This window comes from Spinacia oleracea, chromosome 1 (assembly GCF_020520425.1).
Source record: "Spinacia oleracea cultivar Varoflay chromosome 1, BTI_SOV_V1, whole genome shotgun sequence".
NCBI classification, from domain to species: Eukaryota; Viridiplantae; Streptophyta; class Magnoliopsida; order Caryophyllales; family Amaranthaceae; genus Spinacia; species Spinacia oleracea.
The window spans coordinates 49,637,793-49,660,848 of record NC_079487.1 but is presented as its reverse complement, the minus strand read 5'-3'; positions in this window follow the sequence as shown (position 1 = coordinate 49,660,848).

The window sequence follows — 23,056 nt, the reverse complement described above, 5'->3', positions numbered from 1 at the left end:
TCGCTGGGCGCGCGAGCCATCGCTCGCTGGGCGCGCGACATCGCTCGCTAGGCGCGCGAGCCATCGCTCGCTGGGCGCGCGACATCGCTCGCTGTGCGCGCGAGCAATGCTGGGCGCAGCGCTCGTGGCACGCGAGCTTGCGCTCGCTGCGCGCGAGGCTGCGCGCTCTTGTGCGAGGCAGCGCGCGTTGTGGCGCAGCTCGCTTGCTGCCCACACGCGACTGCCTTGGCTCGCCCTTCGCCCATGCCCATTCGTCCATTGCTCGTGGCACACGACACAAGGCAGGGCTGCTGCCTTGTGCTCGTGCACTACGCCCTTGCTCATTGCATTCGTGCCGCACGGGCGACGAGCTCCCTTGCTCGTCGTCGCATGCCCGCATTATACAACACCCCTTAAGGGTAACACGAAGCGTCCATTGCTTCGTGCGTGCAAGTTTTATGAACGAATCGCATAAAAATTTAAAATTTATATTTAAAATTAATGACAAATTAATAAATAATATTAATTTCATAATTTTAGGGCGAAAAAATCGAAAATTTATTATCCAATTGATTTCCGATTGTTATGGATTCAAGTCTAGGTCATAAAAATTTAAAATTTATCATAAATTTACAATTTTTATGGTGGTTTTTAATCATAGGTTTCTAATTAAATTACAATTAATTATGAAAATCAAATTAATTCTAAATTATTCTAATTTTCAACAAATTAATCATAATTACAAATTAGATTGCATAATTAACAAGACTAGGCATTCAAACTTGTTAAACATATGCAGTAGGTCAATCAAAAATTCAAGATTTATCAACAAGAATCGCAAATATTTAATTTAACATCTTAAATTTACGAAATTTCGCATTCGAAAAACTAAAACCTTCGAAAAGTCATAGTTAGGCTTCGAATTTGAGAATTCTGGGTTCGGCAGAAAAAAATTATTTTTGTCAAAATTTTAGAATGCCTTTTACATGCGGAATTGACACAAAAATCACTCAATTCGGATGAGTAACGAAGAAACTGCCGAAAAACTGCGTACGTATAATTAAATAAACGCAATTTGCAATTAATTAACAATTACGAAAATTAATCACCCCTTTTAATTCTTGCAAATTTGTAATATTTAACCATGTTCATGCAATTTAGATTATGAAAATAATAAGGGGCTCGTGATACCACTGTTAGGTTATGATACATATGACAATTCATAAATCATGCGGAAAAACCATAAAGCCAGGAAAACATATTATTTACACATAATCATTTAGCATAGTTTAGATGCATACTCTTTGTTGCGTGCCTTCCCTAGCTGCGCCCGAACCGAACAAGAACAAGTCTTTAGGACTCCAAGTGTCGTCCCTCCGTAGATAGTCCACAGCACGTCCGGATCCGCCTTAAGATTGACCAACTAGAATCGCCCTTAAGGTACTATTATTTTCGGCACTTTATAGGCAAATGTGTGACTGATTTTTTCTCTCAAAAACTCACTTTGAATACTTTGAAACTTGTTATAAATTGTGAGCCCTAGCCTCATATTTATAGGGGTATGGAAAGGGAATCGAAATCCTACTCAGATACAAATTAATTAAACCTAGAATCCTACAAGAACTCTAATTTAATTAATTTATCAAATAGAATTAGGAATTTAATCATTAACCGAACTCTGCATGTTTTAGGAAACGTGCACGAACACAAACACTTGCACACACACGCACGGCAGCCACGATGGGCCCCCATGCGTGCGCGCGAGCAGCAGCCCACGCAGCGCCCGCGCGCGCTGCGCGCTGCGCGTGTTGTGCGCGCTGTGCGCGCTGCGCAGCCTGCTGGGCCTGGCCTTGCGCTGGGCCTGGCGAGGCTGTTTGTGCGGCGCGCTTGGCTTGCTGGGCGATGGCCTGGCTTCGTGCTGGGCCTCGTCCGGCAGGCCTCGTCCGATGCTTATTCGTACGATGCGCTTTCCGATTAAATTTTCCGATTCCGGAATTCATTTCCGATACGAACAATATTTAATATTTCCGATTCCGGAATTAATTTCCGTTTCGAACAAATATTTAATATTTCCGTTTCCGGAATTATTTTCCGATTCCGGTAATATTTCCGATTCTGACAATATTTCCGTTTCCGGCAATATTTCCGATTCTGGCAATATTTCCATTTCCGATAATATTTTCCGATACGTACCATGTTTCCGTTTCCGGCAACATCTACGACTTGGATAATATTTATATTTCCGATACGATCCATATTTCCGTTTCCGGCAATATCATCGTTTCCGGAGTATTCATTTCTTGCCTGTGACGATCTTAGCTCCCACTGAAACCAAGATCCGTTGGTTCCGAATATTCATAGATGGAGTATTTAATGCCATTAAATACTTGATCCGTTTACGTACTATTTGTGTGACCCTACGGGTTCAGTCAAGAGTAAGCTGTGGATTAATATCATTAATTCCACTTGAACTGAAGCGGCCTCTAGCTAGGCATTCAGCTCACTTGATCTCACTGAATTTATTAACTTGTTAATTAATACTGAACCGCATTTATCAGACTTAACATATAATGCATACTTGGACCAAGGGCATTATTTCCTTCACCCCATGTGTGGGTGAAAGATGAAGCACTTTACTTGAAAAACTTGGATTATTGTTCTAAGAATGAGAATGGGCTTCTATTCTCCCAGAGTGGCTAATGAGCCCCATGCTTGGGCGAACGATAAAGCACCATGCTTGAAAGACTTAGATTATTTTTCTAAGTATGATAATGGACATCTATTCTCCAATAGGGGCTAATGAGCGTCATGTTTGGGCGAAAGATGACGCACCATATTTAAAAAACTCGGATTATTTTTCTAAGTATGAGATTGGGCTTTTATTCTCCAATAGGGGCAAATGAGCCCCATGTTTGAGCGAACGATGAAGCACCATGCTTGAAAGAATTTGATTATTTTTCCAAGTATAAGAATGAGCTTCTATTCCCCAAAGAACCCAATGAGCCACATGCTTAGGCAAACGACAAAGCATTGTATTTGAAAGACTTAGATTATTAATTTTTCTATGTATTAGAATATGTTTCTTTTCTCCAATAGGGGATAATGAGCCTAAAGTTTCGGCGAACGATGAACCACCATGTTTGAAACACTTGGAATATTTTTCTAAAAATGATAATGAGCTTCTATTCTCCAATAGAGGCTAATAAGCCTCATGCATGGGCGAACGACGAAACACCATGCCTTGAAAGACTTAGTTTTTTCTAATTATGAGAATGAGCTTCTATTCCCCAAAGGACCTAATGAGCCCAAAAGGACCAAATAACCCTACTAGAAAGACTTAGATTCATCTTCATAAGTATGAGAATGGGCTTCTATTCTCCAAAGAGCCTAATTAGCCATATGCTTGGGCGAACGACAAATCACCATGCTTGTAAGAATTATATTATTTTTTTCTAAGTCTGGGAAAGGGCTTCTAATCTCAAATAGGGGCTAATAAGACTCATTCGTGGGCCAACGATGAAGCACCATGCTTGAAAGACTTTGATTATTTTTCTATGTATGAGAATGAGCTTCTATTACCCAAAGAGCCCAATGAGCCACATGCTTAAGCAAACGACAAACCATTGTGTTTGAAAGACTTAGATTTTTTATCTAAGTATGAGAGTATGTTTCATTTCTCCAGTAGGGGCTAATGAGCCTAATTCATGGGCGAACGATGAACCACCATTTTTGAAACACTTGGATTAGTTTTCTAAAAATGAGAATGAGCTTCTATTCTCCAATACTGTATAATAAGCCTCATTCTTGGGCGAACGATGAAACACCATGCCTTGAAATACTTAGATTTTTTCTAATTATGAGAATGATCTTCTATTCCCCAAAGGACCTAATGAGCCCAAAAGGACCAAATAACCCTACGTGAAAGACTTAGATTTATCTTTATAAGTATGAGAATGGGCTTCTATTCTCCAAAGGGCCTAATCAGCCATATGCTTGGGAGAACGACAAATCACCATGCTTTGAAGAATTATATTAATTTTGTCTAAGTCTGAATGGGCTTCTAGTCTCCAATTGGGGCTAACAAGACTCATTCATGGGCTAACGATGAAGCACCATGCTTGAAAGACTTAGATTATTTTACTAAGTATTAGAATGAGCTTCTATTCTCCAAAGGGACTAATGAGCCCCATGCTTGGACGGACGATAAAGCACCTTACTTGAAAGACTTAGATTATTTTTCTATGAATGAAAATGGGCTTCTGCTCTCCAATTAATAGAGGCTAATGAGCGCCATGTTGGGGCGAAGAATGAAGGCCCATGTTTGAAAGACTTAGATTATTTTTCTAAGTATGAGAATAGGCTTTTATTTTCCAAGAGGGGCTAACGAGCCTCATGGTCGGGCGAACGACGAAAGACCATCTTTGAAAGACTTAGATTATTTTTTAAGAATAAGAATGGGATGCTATTCTCCAACATGTAGGGGTTTATAGTTAAATACATCACATTATAGCGGAATAACCCCAAAGCCAGGAAACATGTATAATGTTCTAAAACAAAACTTAGACAATTAAAGCCATTCTCCAACATGTTTGATTCCCATGGTTTCTACATGTGTGTGTGCTTCACTTATGGCAACGATTTAGTCAATGGATCTGCAATGTTGTCGTTAGTTCCAACCTTACAAATCTCGATTTCTTTCCGTTCAACGATTTTTGCAAGTATGTGAAATCTCCGCAGTACGTGGTTGGACTTCAGGTGGCTCCTAGGCTCCTTTGCCTGGGTAATGGATCCACTATTATTGCAATATAAAGCCATTGGTCCCTTTATAGAGGGGACAACCCTAAGTTGTTCAATGAACTTCTGAATCCAAACATCTTCCTTTGCTACTTCTGAGATAGCAATGTACTCGACTTCAGTTGTAGAATCCAAAATAGTGCATTGCTTAGCACTTTTCCAGCTTACTGCTCAGCCATTAACGCAGACCAAAACCAGACTGTGATCTGAAATCATCTATGCGGTTTGAAAGCGTGCGTCCGTATAGCCTTTAACAATCAACTCATCTGTACCACCATTGACCAGAAATTGATCCTTTGTCCTTTTTAAGTACTTTAGCATATTCTTGGAAGCAGTCTAATGCGCCTCTCCTGTTTCTGAGTGGTACCTGCTCGTTGCACTGAGTGCGAACGAAACATCCGGCCTTTTACAAATCATAGCATACATGATAGATCCAATAGCCGAAGCATAGGGAATCGTACTCATCTTTCTATGCTCATCAGATTTCTTGGGACATTGAGTCTTGCTTAGATATATGCCATGTTACATGGGTGGATGACTTCTCTTGGCTTCCATAATATTGAATCGAGCTAGCACATTGTCAATGTAAGTGCTTTGGCTTAGTCCAATCATCCTCTTAGATCTACCCCTGTAGATCTTGATGCCCAATATGTATTGTGCCTCTCCTAAGTTTTTCATTGAGAAACACTTTCCAAGCCTAGTCTTTACAGACTCCAGCATATGAATGTCGTTTCCAAAAAGGAGTATGTCGTCAACATACAAGACTAGGAATGAAATTTTACACTCACTAACTTTCTTGTATACACAAGATTCGTCTTGATTCTTGATGAAGCCAAATTCATTGACTACTTCATCAAATCGTATATTCCAACTCCTTCAATCCATAAATGGATTTCTTAAGCTTTCATACCTTTCCATGAATCTTTGGATCAATAAAACCCTCTAGCTACGTCATAAACACAGTGTCTTCAAGAACACCGTTCAAGAAGGAAGTTTTGACATCCATTTTCCATATTTCATAGGCATGAAATGCGGCAATCGCAAGGATTATCCGAATAGACTTACGCATTGCAACTGGAGAAAAGGTTTCATTGTAGTCAACACCGTAACTTGTCTGCAACCTTTTTCTACCAATCTAGCTTTATATATGTATACAATTCCATCTTTATCTTTCTTCAATTTGAAGACCCATTTTCTTCCGATAGGTGTAAACCGCTCCGGAAAATCAACAAGATCCAAGACTTGATTTTCAGACATGGAGTCTACTCCCTCCTTCCCTTAATACTTGACCTGTTTTGACCAGACACGCTTGCCAATGCACAACTATGACAACAAATTTCTTTCACTACATATTATAAAAACTTATAAAATTATTAATATTTTGAAAATATATATTAAGATGAAGCCAACAATATATTATATACTAACATTTGTTTTCATGTACTAGCTAGAAATAAAATAGGGTCAAAGTGAATTATGTGAATAGTGCAAAAAGTCAAAACGGGTCGAGTATTAAGGGATGGAGGGAGTTTTTCAGATTTCACGGCCTGTTACTATTTTTTGGAGCTTGGGCTCGTCATAGCTTTCTTGTAGGACATAGGTTCATCACTATCCAATACGAGAACTTCCAAGTTTTCAGTCAAGAGGACGCATGTCCATCTATGCGGCTGAACCTTAGTTTTATGTGATCTACGAGGGGCAACAACGTCTTGAAGAACTACTCCCACTGGCTCTTCCAAAGGCCTTGGAGGTTCTTCATCTTGAACTACTTCTAAAGAGTTCTTGATTCTTTGTTCGTCTCGAATCTCTTCGAGGTCTATTATTCTCCCACTTGTCAATTTGGAAATGTGATTTCTTTCCAAAAAGACACCGTCACAAGCAACGAATACTTTTTTCACTGACTTGCTGTAGAAGTAATACCCCTTATTTTGTTTTGGATACCCAACAAAGAAATATTTGTCAGATTTTGGTGCTAGCTTATCCGAAATTAATCGCTTGACATATGCTTCACAACCCCAAATCTTTAGAAAAGACAACTTTAGCAGTTTCCCAGTCCATAATTCATACGGAGTCTTTTCAACAGCTTTTGATGGAGCACGATTCAGTGTGAGTAGTGTCTTTGCAACGCATGTCCCCAAAATTGTAAAGGGAGTTCGGCTTAACCCATCATTGACCTAACCATATCTAGTAAGGTCTTGTTTCTCCATTCCGACACTCCATTCCATTGAGTTGTCCCCAGAGCGGTCAATTCAGAAAGCATACCGCATTCTCTTAGATGGTTTTCAAACTCATGCCTAAGATATTCATCAATTCGATCTGATTTTAGAGCTTTAATTTTCTTGCCATGTTGATTCTCTACTTCATTTTGAAATTCTCGGAATTTCTCAAACAATTCAGACTTGTGTTTCATTAAGTAAATATAGATATATGTACGGAAATCGTTCGTAAACTTTATGAAATTGTTGAAATCACCTCTAACATTATTACTCATAGGCCCACATACGTCCGTATGTATTAGCTCTAGTAGTTCGCTTGCTCTCTCTCCCACCTTTGAGAAAGGTCGCTTTGTCATTTTTTCAAGTAAACAAGATTCGCATTGATCAATCTTCTCTAAGTCCAATAATTCTAAAATGCCCTATTTTTGAAGTCTTTCCATCCGTGTTGTGTTTATATGGCCTAATCGAAAATGCCACAGATATGTGAGATCTGATCACCAGTTTTAACCTGTTTGGTATTACTATTATAGATTTGTTTGCTTGTATCTAGCACATATAGACCATTTTCTTGTTGTGCTGAACCATAAAACATTCCATTCAAAGAAAAAGAACAACTATTGTCCTTAAATTGAAAACTAAAACCTTTAGAATCCAAATTTGAAACGGAAATGATATTTTGGTGATACTAGGAACATATTATCATTTTTCTAGTTCCAAAACAAAACCACTAGGAAAAGATATAAAATAAGATCCTACAGCTAAAGGAGAAATCCATGCTTCATTTCCCCCGCGTATGTCCATCTTACATTTATCAAGCTTTCTACTTCTCCTTAGTCCTTGTTAATTGGAACATAAGCGTGACCCACAACCAGTATCTAATACCCAAGATGTAGAACTAGCAAGATTACAATGTATAACATATATACCTGAAGTAGAAGCAATTCTCCCATTCTTCTCATGTTCCTTTCTCTTCAAGCAATCCCTCTCCCAATGCCTCTTCTTCTTGCAAAAGAAACATTCAGAGTCGCTGGGAGAACGAGTCACCTTCTTCTAATTACTAGAATTGGTGTCGTTGGGCTTAGGTGTGGGCGTAACCTTTCCCTTACCCTTCTTTCCCTTTCCCTTGCTAGATTTCTTGAAGCCTTTTCCCTTACGCACCATAAGCATGTCTTGTTTATTCTCTTGCTTAAGCGTCTTTTTAGCGATTTTCAGCATACCGTGAAGCTCACTAAGAGTTTTCTCCATACTGTTCATGTTGTAATTTAACTTGAACTGATCATATCCACTATGAAGTGAATGAAGAATGATGTCAATAGAGATATTATTAGAGACATCAGAATCTAGAGCCCTCGTGTTCTAAAACAATCCAATCATCTTAAGAACATACGAGCTCACTGGTTCTCTTTTCTCGGGGTTTGTCTCAAGGATCAACCTCTGAGTTTCGAATCTTTCAATTCTGACGTGGTCCTGAAACATGTTCTTAAATTCCAAGATGATTAGATAAGAATCTGAGTTGATGAACGTTTTCTGAAGTTCAGGATTCATGGATGCAAGCATCACACATTTAACATCCCTATTGGCCTAGATCCAAATATTAAGGGCAGCTTGAGTTACCTCCGGCCCAGCGGCTTCCGGTAACTCTTCCTCGAGGACATACTCCTTTTCCACATGTATTAGAAATATTTTCAAGTTCCTTTTCCAATCGAGGGATTTATTGCCATTCAACTTCTCTTTGTCGAGAATTGAACGCAAATTGAATGATTTGTTATTTTTTGCGGCCATTGATTACTACAATTTGAAAAGAATTTGCAATAAATAACCATTCATAATCCTTTAATAACTTTGAAATAAAAGCAATAATACAACCATTAAAGCTATTAAACATTTCATTCATACATAATAAAACATGGTCCATAATGAATGAAACGAATCCAAGACCCTAAAAGTCTCTAAGTCTGAAGCATGTTTTGGCTTGTCTTAAGCCTTTTAAGATTTTAGGTAAGAAAAAAGAATTCCTAGTAATATCCAAACTACTCTTGGTTAATAAATTAATGTCATAATGTATTCCATTGCCACAACATATACCAATATTGTTTGATTTGAAACCACAATCAACGTGTTCCTTTGGGATATTTTACCATCTAGGAATAATAAAATGGCACCTCGATTTGGCGGAAACCTACTATCTTAGGTTCGAAGATTTTTGTAAGTGCTTGATTTGGAAGATAATTTTAAACTCAATATTACTTGGACCTAGTTGTTTCTATGTTGGTTTGATTATTTAGTGAACTAAATCCTTAATCAAACATACAAACAACGCATTCATGCATAGTATATATACATCCATCAATATAAATAATAGCATAAATTATTTTGGTGAACTAGTATGACCCCAAAAACTTGGTCTTGAAGCATCCAATCTTCCGTTCACCTTGTTAGGTTGGTACCGTCTTGAACTCCATTAAAAAAGGTAACTTAAAATTTTAAATAAACTGGAAGAACTTGAACTTTATAATCTAATTATTACATCAAAACTTCACGGTATGCATACCATATTTAAAACATTACATTCAAAGATAAAACGGTACACAACCCGTATTTAACTATCCAATTTTGTCCATACTAGTCACCTTCAATACCTACAACACATAATAATAATCATCATACAAATGCATTCACCCATTCGTATCCTAAAACGAATGGCCCACGTAAAATTTGCAAGTATTACATGATCAATTAAAATCACCTTCATGTAAACGCGTCCTAAAAGATTAATCAATTCCAAATTATTAATCCTTAGAATTATTCTAATCAAAAATTAATTTAATTAAAATAAAGTGTACGACGAAAAATTAATTTTAAATAATTAATTTAAATAATTTCATTCAAACGGCTCCCACTTAAACCAATATTTAATTTGGACCTTTTCATTTTAATTATTCAAACTCGCGGCCCGGTCCAAGTCAAATAAAAAAAATAATGAAAAAGTCCACCGTTGGCCCCTTCATGCAAAAATAATCCCAAAGCCCAAAATTAGGCCTCGGAAATTAAATCTAATCAAAAACCACAAAATTAGCTCGCCTGCTCCCTCGTTGGGCCACGCGTCGCTGCGCCTAATCCTTGGGGTTTCTACAAGCAAGGGCTACACCCAGCCCTTCATATTACCGCATTCCCCTTGTTTCATATCCTTGGTGCGTGTCACAAGCACCCTCGTCCAACAAATTTAAAATTTCAATTTTAATCTACGAAACATTATTTGCACGAAATATATTTTTCATAATATTAACATTCGTTTTAATTATGGAAAATAACAAAGTGGGTGATTTAATAAAATTTCAAACAATCCAATTCATGAAATTTATAAATCTAGGCTAACTATTATTCAAATTCAACGAACGGTGAACATCAACAAATATTTTAATAACTTTGATAATCCAATCCAAACATTTAAATTTTTCTAAACATTTAAATTTCATATTCTTATCAAATTTGGTTTAGGTGAACGATTAAAATTAACGATCCAAACAAAATTTTAATACTTGAATTTTTAAATAAGACATTTAAACATGAAATCATATTCCCATTCTCACCTAAATAAATTTTCAGATCTAACCAATTAATAAAATTAATTTTCAATCTAAAATCCATTAATCTAGGTTAAATTGGGATTAGGGTTTATAATTAAAATTTATGATCGAAAAAATTATCATACGTTCATAATATTATAAAAAACAATAGGACAAAAATTCAATTAATTATAATTTGATTTGGTCGTAAAATTAATTGAAAAACGTATTAAAATTAATGATATAATTATGTTCTCATGAGTTCATTTTAAAACGCCATTTTCAATCAGATTAGGGCCAGAAAAGTCAAAATTCCGACACTTAACGAATACATCAGCTTTTCAACGATTCATCCAATAATCAAGAAAAACAGTCGAAAAGTCATGGAAAATTTCGGAAAAATTTCGACAATATCACAAACATACAAACAAGCTAAGAGTACTTAAATGAATGAAGCTAATGATACCACTGTAGGGGTTTCCATTAAAATACATAACATGATAGAGGAATAACCCCAAAGCCAGGAAACATGTATAAAGTACAGATTAAGCAATACATACGTTTGTAGCATGGTTTCCACTTATGTTAACGAACACGAAAAAGAAATCCAATCGTGGTTCCTCTACTTGGTTTAATGACAGTGCAAATCCGCCTTGATTGTTGATAGCTTAGATCTTGATCAAGGTTTTTAGGCTTTTGGGAAGAACGCACTTGGGAGGAAAAATTACAATTAGGGTTCATACTTTTCCTAGGGTTGTGAGTAATCAATTAGTGTGTTGGAAAACATGTACATAGGTTATTAAAATAAAATAGTAAGCAACAAAGCCAACCAGCCAAAGCTAAGGGCTTCAGCTAGCTAAATTCCCCACGAAGGCACGAGCACGCAGCGAGCGCGCTGCTGCTCTCTTGCGAGCGCGTCCAAGCAGCAAGGCGATGGGCCAGCGCTGCTTGCTTGCGCGCTGCGCCCTTGGGCCTTGCGCTTTGTGCACTCGGCACGTGGGTTGCTTTTGTGTTGCGGTTAAATTATCCTTCGATAATTTATTTATCTTTTTGTACTTGAAGATCCAATGTCATACGATACGATTATTCTTATCTCCTAGCTTCCACATATACACAATACGATATACGATTTCACAATCCAATGTTAAATCGTATAATTACGTTTTCCGAACTAATTACCCGAAAAGCCATTAAATGAATTTTCAATTCATTTAATATGGAGATTTGTTTCCGTTCATTGGTGTGACCTTGAAGGTTCAGTCAAGAGTAAGCTGTGAGCCTAATAAGGAGTAGAAGTCACAGATCGGAAACATTTCTCTAGCTAGTTGTTACAATCACATGATCTTACTGAATTAATTATTCGTATTTAATCTAAACCTTGGTATTAGACTAATGCACATTGGATGAAAGACATATTTCCTTCATAATAGGGATAATAAGACTCATTCTTGGGCTAATGATGAAGCACCATGCTTTGAATGACTCAGTATGAGATTAGGCTTCTATTATCCAAAGGGCCTAGTGAGTCACATGCTTGGCCGAATGACAAAGCATAATGCTTGAAAGACTTAGTTTTATTTTTCTAAGTATGTGAATGGGCTTCTACTTTCCAAAGGTCCTAATAAGCCACATGCTTGGGCGAACGACAAATCACCATGCCTGAAGACTTATATTATTTTTCTAAGTATGAGAATGGGCTTCTATTCTACAATAGAGGATAATGAGACTCGTGAGTGGGGGAGGATGAAGCACCATGATTGAAAGAATCATATTAATTTTCTAAGTATGAGAATGGTCTTTTATTCTCGGAAGGTACTCATAATCCCAATGCTTGGGAAAATGATAAAGCACCTTACTTTAAAGACTTAGATTGTTTTTTAAGTATGAGAATGGGCTTCAATTCTACAATTGAGGCTAATAAGCCACACGTTTGGGCGAGCGATGAAGTTCCATGCTTAAAAGACTTGGATTATTTTTCTAAGTATGAAATTGGGCTTCAATTCTCCAATAGGGTCTAATAAGACTCATCCTTGGGCGGACGATGAAGCACCATGCTTCTAATTATGTGAATTGGATTCTATTTAAAATAGACGCTAATGAGCCCGATGCCTTGGCGAACGATGAAGCACCATGCTCGAAAGAATTAGATTATCTTTCTAATTTTGAGAATGAGCTTATATTCTCCAATGGAGGGTAATGAGCCTAATGATTGGGAGAACCATGAAGCACCATGCCTGAAAGGCTTGGATTATTTTTCTAACTATGAGAATTGGCTTCTTTTCTGCAAAGGGACAAAAAATCCCCATTATTGGGGGAACGATGAAGCACTCTACTTGAAAGACTTAGATTTGTTTTTCTAAGTATGAGAATGAGATTTTATTCTCTAAAGGGCCTAATAAGCCACATGGTTGGCGAAAGACAAATTACCATGCTTAAAAGACTTAGATTATTTTTCTAAGTATGAGAATGAACTTCTTTTCTCCAATATGGGATAATAAGACTGATGCATAGGCGAACGATGAAGCACCATGCTTTGAAAGATATAGATTTTTTCAAAGTATGAGAATGGGATTCTATTCCCCCAAGGGCCTAATGAGCAACATTCTTGGGCGGGACAAAGCATGATGCTTGAAAGGCTTAGATTTATTTTTTTTGAGTATGAGAAGTGGCTTCTATTCTCCAAAGGGCCTAATAAGCCACATGCTTGGGAGAACGAAGAATGAGAATGCGTAAAACACTTAGATTATTTTTCTAAGTATGAGAATGGGATTTTGTTCTCAAATAAGGGCTAATAAGTCTCATGCGTGGGCGAACGATGAAACACCATGCTTGAAAGACTTGTATTATTTTTCTAAATATGAGAATGGACTTTTATTCTCCAATAGGGGCTAATAAGACTCATGCATAGGCAAATGATAAAGCACCTAAAGGAAATACTTCCTTCATCCAAGGTGCATTAGTCTAATACCAAGGTTTAGATGAATTACGAATAATTAATTCAGTAGATCAAGTGATAGGAACAACTAGTTAGAGCACTGTTTCCGATCAGTGAGTTCTATTCCTTATTAGGCTCACAGCTTACTCTTGGAAAAGCCTATAAGGTCACATCATTGACATAAAACAGATCGCCAGATTAAATGAATCGGAAATTCATTTAAGTGGTCGGCTTTTCGGGAAATCAGTTCGGAAAACATAAATATACGATATGACGTTGGATCAGAATCTTATATCGTAATGTGTATATTTGTGAGCTAGGAGAAACGGAAAATCTTATTGTACGACATTTGATCGTCAAGTACTATACGATAAATAATGACCGAACGACATTAGACGCAAAATATAAGAAGGGACGAGCGACCTGCGGCCAACAAGCCAAGCGCGCAAGCATGCAAGGCCCGCATGCCATAGTGCTGCTATCACACGCAAAGCAGGCCCATTGGCTTGCGGGTGGGCGCGCATAGAGGCAACAACAACAACGCACAACAAGCGCGGCCCAAATCCCATGCACTAGTGGTTGTGTTGTGCATGTGGCCGGGCCTGCTGGCCGGTTGAAGGCTTTCTGCCTTTTTCCGGTGAGCTTAATAACCCTAAGAGTTGTTTCCCCACTTCTCACTTGTTATTTTCCAACTAACCTTAGTCATACACTTAACCCTATCACACCTTGATATTCCCAATTCTCTCTCTATGCCTCCACGGTGTTCATCCCAAAATCCTAAATCCTTGACTAGAGATATAAGTTATCAATACTCAAGACGGATCGGCACGTGTCGGTGGACATTTTTAGAGGAATTACGTTTGGAGTTCTCGTTCGTGTTCGTAGACTAATTCGGGAGTACACGCTACAAAAGTATGTATTGCTAAAACTATACTTTTTACTTGGATCCTGGATTCGGGATTATTCTGCTTATAGGTTAATTAAATAGACAGTAAATCCCATCAATGGTATCATGAGATTAATGTATTTAAAGTATTTTTTTAGCAAATTTTTCATGTTATGAACCTGGTCGAATTTTTCGGTATTTTTTTCTTTTCGAATTATTTTTTTGGATTATTAGATGAATCGTGAAAAAACTTTGGTTTTCAAAACGTATCGGATTTTAGATTTTCTGGAGCCTAAATCGATTGAAATCGGCATTCTAACTTGAACTCACGAGATCAGATATATGAAATACATCCCCAAAGTACGATTTTTGGGCTTTTTCGTGTTTAAAGAATTAAAATGTGAAATTTTTACGGCTTTAAAAATTAATTATAATATTTACTCGGCTTATAATTAATTAAAATTTGTCCTACTGGTTTTTTATGATTATTACGAGGTTTTAAATTTTAATTTATTCATAAATATTAATCATAAACCCTAATTCCGAAAACCCTAAATTAATGATTTTTGTGATCGAAAATTAATTTTAATAATTGGTTAGATCCCGAAATTTGTTAAGGCAGGTAGGGGAATATGATTTCATGTTTAGTGGCTCATTTACAAATTCAAGGATTAAAATTTTGATTAGATTCGTTAATCTTAATCGTTCACCTAAACCAAATTTGATAAAAATCTGAAATTTAAATGTTTCGATTGGTTTGTCTAAAGTATTAAAAATTTTGTTGATAATAATCTTCTATTAAATTTGAATAATTGGTAGCCTAGATTTATTAATTTCATAAATTGGATTGTTTGAAATTTTAATAAATCACCCCTGAGGTGTTGTTTAGGCAGATTCAGTTTAATGTAGCTAGTAGATCATCTGATGTACTTAGCTCTACTCTTTTGAATTTCAGTAGATAGTGTTATAGGGCTCTAGTGGCTGATGTGCTTGAGCTTGTAATGGGGCTGTTTGCCTTATTTCTTCTTCCTTTTGGTAATAATATCCTTATTTGCCAAAAAAAAAAAAATTTGAAAAATTTAAATCGTGCAAATTTTTTTCTTAACATTAAATTGGATTTTGATGTTCATTGAACGAGCAAGCCACTCGAACAAGGGCGATGGTTGTTGTCCATGTGCGTGTGGTGCACACAGCATGCCCTCGTGCCAAGGGTGTGGCGCGCGCATGCAGCAAAACTAGGGCAGGGGCAGCGAGCCAGCGCGGGCATGCGCATGGGCTTGGTGTGACGCCTGCTTGTGTACGGTAGTGTGGGATGGCTTGGAAAAGCATTCGGGTGAGACTCGTGAACGCAACAAGCTAGACGCAACGATACAACACTAATTTTCCAGCGCACGCTTCCCAAGCGCACGAAGCAGCGAGGCAGCGACGAGCACTGCTCGTACACATGGGCGCGCTTGCGTGCTTGTGTGTTGTTGCTGTGTTGCGCCGGGTGTGGGCCTTGCTGCCTGCGTATTGTGCCACGAGTCCATTGCGCTGGGTAGTAGTGGGATGGGCGCAAGCCAAGCCCATGTTGCATTGATTTGTGTGTTTTTGCTTCGGATTTAATTCAAGGCCCGAGTTTTGGGCCTTGGGCTTATTTTTTGCATGTAGGGGCTAACATTGGACTTTTTCAAAATTTTATTTTATTTCACTTGGGCCGGGCCGTGAGTTTAAATATTTAAAATTAAAAGTTCATACAGTATTTGTTTAAGTGAGAGCCTTTAATGAAATTATTGAAATTAATTTTTTTTAATTAATTTTTTGTAGGACAATCATTTAATTTATTTAATATTTGATTAGGATATTATTAAACATTAATAATTTGGAATTGATTAATCTTTTAGAGCGTGTTTACATGAAAGTGATTTTAATTAATCATTTAATTATGTGTAAGCTTACTTGGGCCTTACGGTTTAGGATACGAATGGGTGAATGCATAGTATATTATTATGTATTGTAGGTTATGTAGTTGATTAGTATGGCCCAAATAGGATAATTAAATACGATATGTGTACCGTTTTTCTTTGAATGTAAAGTTTTAGAAATATGGTTTGCGTACCATGAAGTTTTGTTGTAATAATTAGATTATTAGTTCAAGTAGTTCTAGGTAGCTTATTTAAAAATTATACGTTAGAATTTTGAATGGTTTTCAAGATGGTGCCAAGCTAACAAGGTGAAGAGAAGATTGGATGCTTCAAGACCAAGAAATTGGGGCTATACCAGTTCACTAAATTTACATATGCTTTTATATTTTGGTATATCTATATTATGCATGTTCAAGTTGTTTTATGTTTTGATTAAGGATTTAGTTCACTAAATAATCAAACAAACATAGAAACAACTAGGTCCAAAGAATATTGAGTTTAAAATTAATTTCTTTCCAAATCAAGCACTTGCAAATCTTCGAACCTAAGATAGTAGGTTTAGGTGCTTTTTTAGTATTCATATATAGTAAGGCATCCCAAAGGAGCACGTTGATTGTGTTTGTAACTTAAGCAATGCTGGCACATATTATGGCAAAGGAATAAGTTATGGCATTAACTTGTTAACCAAGAGTAGTTTGGAATTACTAGCAATTGATTTTGGCTTACCTGAAATCTTCAAAGGATTAAGACAAGCCAAAAAATACTTAAGACTTAGAGACTTTTAGGGTCTTGGATTCGTTTTATTTATTTTGGACTATGTATTTATTGCATGAATGAAATGTTTTAATAGCTTTAGTGATTTCATGTATGGTCTTATATCAAGTTATTAAAGTATGATAAAAAAAAATTCTTTGCTATTTCATTTTGTAGAATATGAATTATAATGCATATAATTGTAAATCTTTCAATTTTATTGCATTCGGATAATAGAACTGCGATATTTACTCTAGCGATTGGTAACATGTTTTGAGAGAAATTATTAAAACAAATAAGAATCAGAGCATATCTTGGATGCTACATTTTCATATAGTGATCTTCATGGTTGTTTTCCACTAATAATGGAATGGTAGACCAATTGGGCCTAATATATACAAAATACTGGGTAGTTTTGGAATAATGAAGTATTGAGTTAAAGGCTCATGTGTTCTCAATGCTTAACAACCAATTTCCTTTTGATTCAATAAATTAGGCTCGTTGGATGTGGTCATTCAAAATGAACGGGACTTTGTAAGCATAACAAAGTAAGAAGATCAAAAAAAGAATTAAATCTTTTGAGGCTATAAGGAAAAGTGATAGAAAGGATAGGAAACGGGAATAAAAGAAATGAATTCAATGTTCTATTTCCATCTAGAGGTTTGTGTTAAAAAGAAACGACCACTATTACATTTCAGATCTAATGCAACCCTATGTTCTGCAACTATATATTAGCTTATAAAATTAGGCACAATTGTAGCAATCAACGTTATTGTAGCACGCAAGTATTATATCCTTTATGTAATCATAGCCTATGGTGATGTAATTAGGCTATAACTCCCCTTTGTAATTGATGTACATGAACCGAGGGAGAAGCATATAAGCATGAACATCAACAAGGAAATCATGGAGCAGCTAGTTCTCTACGGCAGTCCAAACAAAATGCTCTAAAACAGTTATTTCACACTTCTAACATGAACCATAAATTTAGCCATTATCCTTAACATGATACTAAGCATTTTACTAAATTTTCCTAAATTTAGATGCTCAAGAAAAACAATATAAAGAATCAGAGAACGTTTGAAGCAAAAAGGGATGCGAAAATCAAATTCAACTTTGAAATAAAGTAAACCCATTGAAATTGCAAAGAGCTGACATGTTAAACTCCATCTTTGAAAATCATTAAAATCCTAAATAGGCAAACCCTAAACGCAATTCAGGAATTTGGGGCAAACATTTAATCGAAATAGCAAACCTTGTAAGAGTTTTTGAATCTGTTGTACGAGATTAAAGTTTCAATGGGATGACCCATCTCATTCCTTCGTCGTCCCTGTAAACACAAATTTCAAGTCTGCAAAATAAAAGAATCAAAATATGTGAACAAAATATATTTTATTAATTTTTGAAGTTTCTGGGTAGAATCTCTAATATTTGCTCCTTTGATTCGATCTCCACTTCGAATTTGACTTGGCCTTGGCTCACGAACTAATTTGATTTGATTCAGGGACTAATTTGAGTTTATTCTTGAATGAGGGCCTTCGGGCTTGATCTCGTTCAAGAATGTTGATTTAGAATAGAACGGCACATCAGTTTTGTTGCTTGTTGTTCTTCTTCTACAGGATCATTTGATGTCGATTTGGTGTTGCTCACGAGCTGGTTTGGCCTTCTTTAATAAGGACCTCCGGGCTTGATCTTCTTCTTCTAGGGACTTAGGGAGAGAGTTGTGACTTGACTGGCAGGGAGAGATTTGAGAGTTTTAGGTTATGCCGTATGTTTCTCCCTCCTCCTTCAAATGAGGTAGATAGCCCTATTTATAAGATGGAGATAACTTTAGGGTTTTCATGCACACTGGGCCTTTTGTTTGGACTTCGTAGTCATGACCCGTTCATAATAGTTTAACCTATTTTTTCAGGTTTAACCATTTAAAAATATTCGGGTTTGATTAAAATAACTAAAATGGGCCAAATTAATTTGTGCACCCAAAGTAATTAATTTTATTGACTGTCCAATAATTATTGAGTCAATACTTTGACTTTTGACTCTAATAATATCCGACGTGGCACGCTAACAATTTTTGTGTTCCTACAAATTGCCCCCTGGAGACGGCATCACGTACATAATTTGAAGTGTTTGCTCGTGATCCGGTCTCGATACCTTATTAATTTATTTATTTTAATAAGATTTTGTGCCCAAAACTGAGTTAAACAATTTCTTTTTGTTTTTACTTAATACCCATGACTTAATTGGATGATGGGCCAAAAGTTTCCTGGTATTAGGCAATTTAGAGAGTCCAAAAGAAACTCTGTATGTAACACGTAATACTACAATACCACTTCTTTCTTCTTTTTATTTCCTTCGTAAAGATAATGCTTATCTTCTTTTCAATTAAAATGAAGAATCCTTGCTTGCTGCAACTTGGTCAACACCTTTGAAGATTAAATTCTCATCAATTTCTATTTATTTGAAAATTGAGAATTGTAACTTCCGATGAATTCCTTGGAAGGCAGTCTTGTATTGGGATATAAATACAACCCAAAATTCATGGAGTTTTATTTTTATGATTGAAGATGGAGTCTGTCATTGAGTTCGTGTCGTAGTCCACACTTACGAAGCTTATGCCTGACCAATTTACATGTCCCATTGACAGCTTGAAGATCCGGATGCAAAGACGCGGAGCTACCCTCATCACTCGTTGAGCCATATATGTCGTCCACCAGTGCTGCCCAAAAGAAGCTCCAAGGAGGACCATCGTCTTGACAGTTTGACGTCACGAAGGAGCGCCTCCGTTGTAATCCAGGAGAACTCGAACCGACCTCATAATTAAGGAGCATGAAGAATTCCAATGTAGCTGATGCAATACATATTTGTGTTCCCCCTAAACAAGTGAAGAGTGTTCCCTCAAACTTACAACTTAACGTGCCAATTGTTGGAGTTGTCATCTTGACATCACGATTCTGGAGGCCACCGTCTTGAAGACTAGTATCCCCTTTTTTTGTGTTTTAACTTCTTGCAGCCTCATAGCCATGAAGATGTTGAGTTCTTGCAATATAACTAGCTAGTGAATGCTTCCACTTCCGCAGGCCATGAACATATTTTCCTGTACCCTAATAGAGATGACATGGAGACTTGAATTTATACCATCTTCCCATCATTGACGAGTTGTCCAATGCTTTGAGCCACTAGGAGGAGATGTCATTCCCACCAATGTCATGAACGAGGAGCCATGGAGGAGGTCTTGTTATTATTTTTTTGTTTGTTTTTCTTGCAGGTTATGACCAATCTATGGAGATGAAGCGTCTATGCTGTCTTGCAATCCAACCGGAGAAGGATCCGACCTTGACGCTGTTGTAGTCCATTGCCATCACTCTCACGGTTACCATTGTCCTTGTTCGAACGTAAACAATTGAAGACCGGAGAAGACGGATAAGATCATAAGAACAATCTCCGTCCTTGACCTGCTACCTTGCAGCCACCATGAAAAGAAGGAGACCCTCGTAGGCCCCATCAAGAAACCTAAATGCTGCAACGCCACCTAGTTGAGATCACCATCAACAATACGGAGGAAGAAAGCTAACTTTATCTACATCAACTGAACCATGACAGAGAAGGTTAGACTTTGATGTTGCTATAACAGTTAGTCCGTGGTGGGAGAAGGGTGACATGCCGCATATTTTTGTCATTGTGTACACGAGGGAATTGAAGGAAAAGCCTTTGTCTTGGTGCCATATTCCTAATACCTCGCGGCCGATCATTGCTACTGTAAAGAAGAGCCACATTACCTTGAAGAGCATTGCTACCGACGAGCAGGGGGTCCGAATTATACACATACATGGCACCATTATCGGACCAATCCGAGTCCACTACTTGTTGTCCGTGAGTCCGAGTTGCTTGATCGTATTAGTCCGGAGACGGAGTTGTCCATTAGACGGAGACAGAACCCAGTTACCTTGCATGTATATCAATCACGCTTATCTTTCCTTCAATTTTAATGTTATTTGATTTCCAGTTTCGTGATTACAGTCCCTGCTTTGTGATTCATTTATTCGATTTTCTTCTTCTGTTCGCCTTTTGTGGTACGATTGTATGAGTAGCTGTTCTTTTTGCTTCATTCTTTCACGTGAGTGCACTCTTTTTTTTCTTTATATATATATATATTTTTTTTTTTAAGAAAGCATTGTGATGATTGTGGAACCCTCAAAATCTTGGTTTTTTTGTTCTTTCTTCCTTGCGTGACTTTGCCAAAAATGAATTCTTTTTATTTTTCTTTTTTGTTAAAAAAAAGAAGAAAAAAATTGAATATGATGAATGATGAATTGATGATGATTGGTAATGGCGATCAAAACCAAACAGGACCCTTGATGAAATAATATATCAATCCCTTTAATAAAATAACCTCTTCTTACCAAATATTATGCCCCCTGTTGAGTTATACTACGTATAGTACTCAGTTAAGTACACTTCTGTTATTAAGCTCGATCGTATTGGAACATAATCTGTCATGCTTTTACATTGTTGGACATGCACCATGATTTATTTCTTTTGTAGGAACAACATTAATTAATCACCATGGTTTATTTCAAGTATTACGATACTCTTTGAGAAGAGAAATTGCCCTTGATGAAAGATGCCAATGAAGTTGATGGTTGACACTTGTGTTCTTTCCTCCGGTGATCGGTCCTTTTTTGTAAAAGTTAAAGTCAAGACCGAAAAAAAATGGTACAAGAGTTTTGTGAAACAAATTCATTTGGTGGCAAAACACCTAGCTAGACTTGTCCTTCTTGCTTCACACCAATCTCCTTACGATGAGGCCCAATCTTTCTTCTACACGTTTTCCCCGTAAATAAACAACAATGAAGTTCCAGCATGAAATTTGGAGTTGAGACGTCGAATGTGATCTTCTTACCATGGTTATTGGTGCTAGATAAAGATGAGAGATTTGGTCCAATTGGAAGCTTAACCCAAATCTTGATGCTTGAAATGTTGAGTTTATCTCCGGTGTTGGAGCATTTTTGTCGAAGGTTGGTGCATGTAGCTTTCTCCAATCTTCATGTTAAACATTTGGATTCCTGGTGCTTGGTGGCCTTATCTAGGAAATCCGACGACTTCTTCCAGGTCCTCAAGAAAATTTGGTGATGTTTGGTCCTTTTGAGCTTTGTTACGTGATGGTGCTTGGAAGCTTTCTCCATCCTTAAATCTATATGTTTTACACATTTATGGTGCTTGGGAGCTTTCTCCATATCTTATGTATTTGAACCCCTGGTGCTTGGGATCTTTCTCCGGATCGTTGGTTCGAGGTGTTTGCTGCTTTTGAGCTTTCTCCAAACTTTGAGTAAATAACGACAAACTTTCATGGCCGTCATTTTACAAAAATATTTTTCTGGAAGACAAAAGTAACAAATTTTGAATTTTTTTTTTACTAATGCCACTGATGTCGTACTTCATTTTTAAAATATTTTTTTTACTAAATTGTACTTCTTTAATCTGTTTTAAGGAATACAATTTCAAATTATACTCCAAAAATGATATTCATTTCTTTTTTTTTTTTTTTTTTTTATTTGATGTGGCTTCCCTTGAAAATTTTCATTACCCAAGATGCTTACGTACCAAAATAAGTGATTTTTTTCTTCACATTTTTTTGGATCAAGCCAAACGTAGTTCCAAACCTATTTTTTTGTTATGCAGTTTAGGCTCGTGCTTAGGAGCTTTCTCCAGATCTCAATGTAGTGTATGCGAACCCCTGGTGCTTGGAAGCTTTCTCCAGGTCTTTGGTTCTAGGTGTTTGGTGCTTTTGAGCTTTCTCCAAACTTTGAGTAAATAACGATGAACTTTCATAGTCATCATTCGAAAAATAATTTTTGAAGACAAAGTAACAAAATTTGAATTATTTTACTAATGCCCCAATGTCGTACTTCATTTTAAAAAACTTTTTATGTGGCTGCCCTTGAATTTTTTGATAAACCAAGATGCCTACGTACCAAATAAAATGATTAATTTTTCACTTTTTTGGATCAAGTCAAACGTAG